The sequence below is a fragment of the Nannospalax galili genome, unplaced genomic scaffold, assembly GCF_000622305.1.
Source record: "Nannospalax galili isolate Female #2095 unplaced genomic scaffold, S.galili_v1.0 scaffold241, whole genome shotgun sequence".
Taxonomy (NCBI): Eukaryota; Metazoa; Chordata; class Mammalia; order Rodentia; family Spalacidae; genus Nannospalax; species Nannospalax galili.
In genome coordinates, this window is record NW_008345602.1 from 4,216,765 (window position 1) to 4,224,611 (window position 7,847).

Genomic DNA, 7,847 nt, shown 5'->3' on the forward strand with positions numbered 1-7,847 from the left:
GAATACAAATATGTAATATAAATGCATATGATATATAGTATGTATATATTATATACACAATTATACATTCTACATGTCATAATATATCATTTATACTGTTATAATACATATTATACTTAGAATCATATATATGTATATACCTATGCACAAACATACAAATTTATTTCAAATCCTCAGCCAAACTATCTGACCATATTCCTCTACTTGCTAAGTACAGGGACAGAGTTTTTCTTTTCTACATAAGGGAAATCAAAGTCATTTCTAAGTGCCTCACCGCAGGCCTGTGTTCTCTTTCACTGCCAGCTGATCTGGCCTCTGCTAAATCTGTGGACCCACCAAGCTGTCAGAGTCCACCCGCTTCTGCAGCTTGTTCAGCACATCGGCCAGAAGCTTTAGTGCTTAACAGAGATGCAATAAGAAGGCTAACATCTTGGCAGTCGTTTAAATGTGTATAAGAAAGGGTTGAATAGAACCTCATCAGATATCAATACCGGCATTTGAGGGCCCTTGAAACCTACCCAGCACCATAATTTATTTTGCCAGGAGGTAAGAAATCGACTAGGGTTCAGAATGTAATCCTTCTTCAAATATTATTTCTGAGAACACTTTTCTCACCAAGCATGACCCCACAAATTGAATCTTGCCTTTCCATCTCAGCTCTACATTCCATAGGTTCTGTTCGCAAAGTAAATTGTTTATACAGGCAAGAAGAAAGCTGGTCTTCTTACGAAGCCAAGAAAGATTTAGGAGTTTATTCTAATAGCCTTTCACTCCTTTCCTTTTGCCCCATCCAGATCACTAAAACAACTGTTAGAATTCATTTTAAGTAGAAAATGTGAAAGTTGCCCCCATAGCAAATTCAACCCTCTTTTAATTAACCATGAATATGGACAGTCAGTTAGGAAAGTAAGCAGCACTACAGAGCTCAGATCGCTGGAATAAAAGCCTCAGATACATGGGTAAGTCCATTTTCTTTACCTATCAAACATCCTTCCAAAGTTTGATCAGCAAAGCATCTGAGCAAAAGAAAATTATAGCACAAGAATTTCTATCAGTGAGGGCTGGAGAGCTAGCTCAGTGAAGAGTGCTTACTGCTTTTGCAGATGACCCAGGTTTAGTTTCCAGCACCCACATCAGGTAGCTCACAACCGCCTATAACTCCCACTCCAAGAGATTTGATGCCCTATGGCCTCCTTGGGCATCTGCACATAAACTCACGTAAGCACACAATACACATAAATGAAAATAATAAAATTCTTAACAGAAGTTCTAGCAATAAATCAATAGTGTGCATCATCTGTTATTGTTTACCATTTTCCAAAGTTTCTATGGTTTATTTCTTAGTTGTCAGAGTCCTAGTGAGAAAGAGTTTATTACCCTCATTTTACAAGCAAGGAAAATGAGGCTTAAGATATAAGTAACTTATTAAACATCTGTAAGTAACATCTTTTGACCCAACACAAATTCCATTGCTGGGAAGAAAATAACCCAAAAGAAAGTAAAGGCCCTGTATATAAATATGTTAATAGCTTTGAGAAATTAAATGATGTACTCCAGATCATGAAACTCATTAACAGAACTGCGATTTGAACCAAACCATTCTCTACCAAGACCAAACAATGAACTACAGTGTTACACTATCTAGCACTATACCCTACGATGCTTGCTGTATACTTTGATGGTAACATGAATACCTGGAAACAATTAGAAGCCAAATAAATGAGGCACTATGTGGCAGACACCAGATCATAGGTGGAAAGTTCAAAGCAGCATCCTGGAAGAAGAGACTCAAGCCAGAGGAGAATGCTGGAACATCAGTTGGCAGAACATTAATAAATAATCATTACTATCCTCAAATGATCAGTGATCATGTGCTAGATGTGTTTCCATGGTTTTCTACTTGTCAATCAATTTTCCTAAATAAGATGTAAACCTTCTTCTCAGGGATATGCCATATCCTGAAGAATTTTCTTTAAACTTCAAAATTAAAGTGCTAAGAAAGCCGAACTTTCACTGTACTATAGCTGATAAGAGATTTCCAGTGAGGTATTGCCTCCTGATCACTCTTCCCACTCACTGGAGATCATTTTGGAAATAGCACAAGGAGAAAATGAAAATGAAATGTGTTCCATTTCCAGCCTTCCAAGCCCTCCATCGGTGCCTATATCCACTGATACACCCTGATTTTTGTAATTTTATACTTCGTCCACCTATTTACTTCAATTCACGATACAGCGCTGATATTATCCATTTCATAATCAAATGATATGCAAATATTTTTAACATTAAGAAGGTCTTCACCAGCTTAGTATGATTAATAGATACTGAAAATGTAGGGATTAGGCACGGGGGCAGGGGACTCAATGTTAGAGTGCTTATGTAGCATGTACATGGCCCTGGGTTTGATCCCTGGCAAACAAGGGGTCAAGGGAGATGCTCAAAAAGTCCTATCAAGTGTTAACATAGTCCTATTTAATATAATCATATTATTTCATTTTACTAAAACCAGTTTTTCTCCATTTAGGGTGATGTTGGCTGTGGGTTTGTTGTACACAGCTTTGATTATGTTGCAGTATGTTCCCTCCAGACCAACTCCTTCTAGGACTTTTAACATGAATGCATGCTGGATTGTATCAAATGCCTTTTCTGCATCTATTGAGATGACCATTTGGTTTTTGTTTTTAAGCCCATTTATATGTTTTATTACATTTATTGACTTACAAATGTTGAACCATCCCTGCATCTCTGGAATAAAACCAACTTGATCATGGTGGATGATCTTTTTGATGCGTGTCTATATATGGTTTGCAAGTATTTTGTTGAGTATCTTTGAATCTATGTTCATTAAAGATATGGGTCTGTAGTTTTCTTTTTTGTTGTATTTTTACCTGGTTTGGTATTAGAGTAATACTGGCTTCATAGAAGGAGTTTGAAACCTTTCCTACACTTATTTATTTTCAGTGGAATGCTTTGTCATACAAAGATGTTAAAGAATCAGCCACGACCCACAAGTACCCCCTTGTATTTCCAATTTTTTTTCTTAAACTATTTGAGTTTTCAGTGTTAATCCTTCCTGGTGGCATTGACGGAATATCATTGACTGATATAAACAACAGAAACTTCCATACACAGCTCTGAAAGCTTAGCAGTCTGGGACCAGATGCCATTAGACTCAGTGTCCAATAAGGGCTGTCTTCCTTGTTCACAGATGACTGTCTTTCTCCTGTAACTTCACACGGTAGAAGGTATAAGGAAGCTCTCTCAGGCCTCCTTCACAAGGAGTCTAGTCTCATTCTGGAAGGCAGATCCCTTTCAAAGTTCTAATCATTCCCCAAAGGCCCCCACCTCCTAATACCATAAATTTTGGGATTAGAATTCCCACATAAAAATTGTGGAGCAACACAAAACATTCAAACTATAGCACCAGCATGATTTTGTATATGAAGATTCCCATGAATATTGTGGATTAAATATAGATATAAGATAGTTCTTGCTGCCCAGTTTGAGTATCTCTTCAATGTTCAGGATTTACATTTGACTGAAAATCCAAAACTGTCTTACTGAAGTAAACACTTACTTCCCCCACAAATTTAGTCCAATCAGTGGTGATTGGCTTTAATTCAGAGGCTCATGAATGTCAGTATCAATACTTGGATGCTAGCTCTCATAGTGTCAGAAGATGCTATGATATGCAATCTATCAAAGGAGAAAAGTTATCAACAGCCCTACTCAGCTATAAAGGCTGAGAACCACAATACAGGACTGGCAAAATATCCCCCAACTGTGCAATAGTGTCTCTTGTATCCAACAGCTTCCTCCTTGGCCCTAAAACCTGCTCAACTGGAGGGAACTCACACCTGATTCTGTAAACCTGGCCAAGAATCCATAACTCGAGAGGTCATAGGCCCTGGAGGACAACCTACTACTGAAGTAGTGTTACTATAATAATATAGTTTCAGTCTTCTAAATACTCATCCTTATTCCCATAGATAAGTGCAGCTCTCACAGCTCATCAAAGAAGCTCTCTTTGTAGTAGACAGGGGCTATTGACCAACCATGGTGTGCCCAACCCCAACTAGAACATCTATAATAGAATATCTCTACCCATAAGATTAAGGAAACATCAAGGGAGAGGGGGGTGGACAGATTTTAAGAGCCTGAGGACTGGAATGACTGGTGTGAGACAGTGTCTTCTGGATGTGACAGGGATGTTGCACCCATGACTCTCAACTATATAGTTGCCTGCATAAGACCTGCAAATATCATACCAGTCAACATGCCAATGTGGATGGAGGAAAATTACATAAGGCCCCACCTTTAGATGAAGAGATACAGGCAGTCAATGGCTGTTGAAGGCGGGCAAACAAGTTGCTGCTCTTTTGATGGTGGTAGCGTTTTGTTGCTATTGTTTGCTTGTTTTTTTCAGGGACAAATCTCCAATCCTAAGTGGTCAGCCTTAAACACAGGCAAATAAGGGCAGTATTAACTGGACTCAAGAGGGTGTGTGTGTGTGTGTAAAATAGATATAGAAGAACAGGAATTCAAGAGGGGGCACACAGAAGGAGTTGGAAAGAGAAGAGATGGAAATGGCACAAATACAGTATAGTAATTTATAAAATCCTCAAAGAAAAAACTTGATCCTAGTGAGATTGGGCATGTTCAGGAGGGCAACAGTCAGAAAATGGAAGCAACTTAGATGTCCATCAACTAATGGATAGATAATGGAAGCATGGTACATTTACACAATGGAAGATTATTCCACTTTTAAGAAAAAATGAAATCATGAAATTCACAGATCAATGTATAGAACTGGACACAATCAAACCAAGTGAGGTAACCAGACCCAAAAAGACAAATGTTGAATGGTCTCTCCCATGAGTGTATTCAACTTTTGATTCTTTAGATAGATGTGTTTCAACTAGAAAATCCTTAAAGGTCAGGAAACTAATAAGGGAACAAGGAGGAGGCGATTCATGGGAGGGGTGATAAAATTCAGTGATATAAATGGGGAAAGAGGCATATGGGATAGGACAGGTTTAATGGAGAGGGAAACGGGAGGGTAAAGCAGAAGAAGGAGTAAGAGAAGGGATAATACTGACGGCCTTTTGAAGTCATATGAAAACCTACCATAGAAGCTCTTTCAATATATACATATTCAATATAAAAAGAGTTTAAATGTAATTACCATACAACAGGGGTTTAGTGGCCCTAAGAGACACCACAGGCTAGCAAATGAAAATCCCAGTGCCCATAACAGACTCCTTCTTTGGGAGTTGTTGACCATGAAGAACCCATAGACATTCAAACAATACTGGCTATTGCCATTGCACTTGGTTACTGTTCTAGTTTGTTTCTCCACTGCTGTGACAAAATACTCTGACCAATACTAACTTCGAGAAGAAAGGGTTTATTCGGCTTACATATACCAGGTCACAGTTCATCACTGAGGGAGCCCAAGATAGGAACTCAGGGCAGGAACCTAGAGGCAGGAGCTGAAGCACAGGCCATGAAGGAACCCTGATTACTGGCTTGCTCCCCTGGCCCCTCCTCAACCTGCTTTCTTATACAACATAGGCCCACCTGCCTTCCGGTGGCACCTCCTACATTACTCAGTAATTAAGAAGATGCCCCACAGACATGGCCACAGGCCAGTCCAAAGGAGGCAATTCACCAACTGAGGCTCCCTCTACTCAGGTGTGTCAAGTTGACAACTAAAGCTCTCCAGCACAGCTACCCACCAGAACCTGATGGTGAGACACTATTGGTAAATATCTTACCTACCTGAGTCATAAAAAACAAGAAGAAATTAAGTTGATACTAATCTCAAAACTTCAACTCTAGTTTTCATAATGTTGGGAAGTGCTATGCATGTTACTGGTAGAGAAAAGAAAATCTCAATCTTGCCCACTGTGACCCCTGAGGACTATAATAACAACTGACTTCACAAAATATTGGTACAATAGTAGCATGAATGCTATGGGTATAACCAACCACTTTCTGATTGGATTTAAGGCTTTCTCAGAATATGGAGTCCATACATAACACTGTTATCAGGGCCAAGAAACTCTGGCTAGACAGGTCACAGGCCATAGGGAGAAGCTACAACTATTATCCTGCTAAATGGACATAGTATTAAGATGACTTTAATGACTTATTTTATATTCACGTACAAGTGCATCTCTCAACTCTCACCAGAGAAATTTCTTCTTACAGCAGATGGCAATTAACACGAAAACCCACACTGGTCAACATGCAGAAAATAAGAGACTATGGAGTATTCAACCTTAAGCGGGGCACCTATATAACACCCTCTCCTCCCAAGGCTCAGGGATCATTGTGAAAGGGGGTACAGAAAGATTTTGTAAGACCAAGAGGTGGTAGATGAATATAAGGAAACTTTATTTTATGGACACCATAGGGTCGTGATGTATAAGAACCCACAGCACTTGTAGAAGCATGTACAAGTTCTGTGCAAAGCCAAGCCAGACAAAAATCCAGCATGGATGGAGGAGGTTGCCAAGAAACTTCCACCCTGGCTGAGGATCTAATGGCAATTGATGGCTGCTAGGAAAGGGAGTGTCAGTTTTTCTTATTGGTGTGTCATCTGGTAGGTTGACCAGACTCCAATATATCTAGATACTTTGTCATTCTGACATTGTTGATTGATTGGATGAAAAAGCATAGAATCCTGACACCCCGAGTACCCCCACAAAACCTCTGAGATGACATAAGTAGCACTTCTCTTTCAGCAGAAGACAAAAGTCTTCCTATCTATGATCTCATACAATAATGGTCATTCTCAAAACCTTCCCCCATGATACTTCATTACCTTCAGGAAATGACACTCATCAATCTCAACTCAGCTAAAGCAGGAAAAGTACATTCTTGCATCAAGAGGACATAGTTTATACAGTAAGGGAATGGCAGAACCCAACTGATAAGTAACAACAAGAAGGAGATAGATGTAGGAATGGATCCTCAGCACATCAGGCTAAAGGAAATAACAGAAAGCTAGGTCAGGGAGATTGATTGACAAGGGATCACACAACTCAGTGTGATAAGTACCTTTTATCACTGTGATCTAAATCCTGAGAGAAACTATTTAAAGAAAGGAGGATTTAGATTCAGTCAGTTTTTAGTCCACTAGAGCAGGGAGAGCATGGCAGAAAAAAAGCAGTTCAAATTGTGTAGCCATAAAGCAGAGAGAGAGAGAGAGAGAGAGAGAGCTGGCACTGATGGCCTTTCTCCTTTTTCCCCTTCTACTCTATCCAAGCCCTGGCCTGTTGCATGGTACTGCCCACATTCAGAGCAAGTCTTTCTCTCTTAGTTGCTCTCCCACATGTCAGTCATCTGCAGAAATACACTCATGGACACACTCAAAAGTGTTTTACTATTCCACTGGACATCCCCTAACAAGGACAGCTGAAACTATTTAATGATCTGACAGAATGGCCCCTTAAACCTCAGACAGTGATAGTCTATGGTAAAAGTGGTGGAGAAAAAGTTCTTCAGCATAGTATAACAAAAGAGGTCAAAAGATAGAAATGCCTACATGATTAGAAGCTTTTCACTACAGCTTTAACATATTCAGTAACACACTCCAGAGCAAGAGTACATCTCTTTCACAAGTGGGTGCAAGTTTCTAGGTTCACAGTTGAATTAATATAGTTATACAATATTGAAAGTATAACCAAAGATTAAAGGGGCCAATATAATTTTTTAAGAGTTCATATGTTTAGCTAAAGGCTACATAACAAGAAACATGCCAGACAGGAGAAGCCTTCCTTTGAGTTGTTGTCTGGGGTAGAACAAGAGTCTCCCAAAATTACACAGTCTTTGATTGCTTC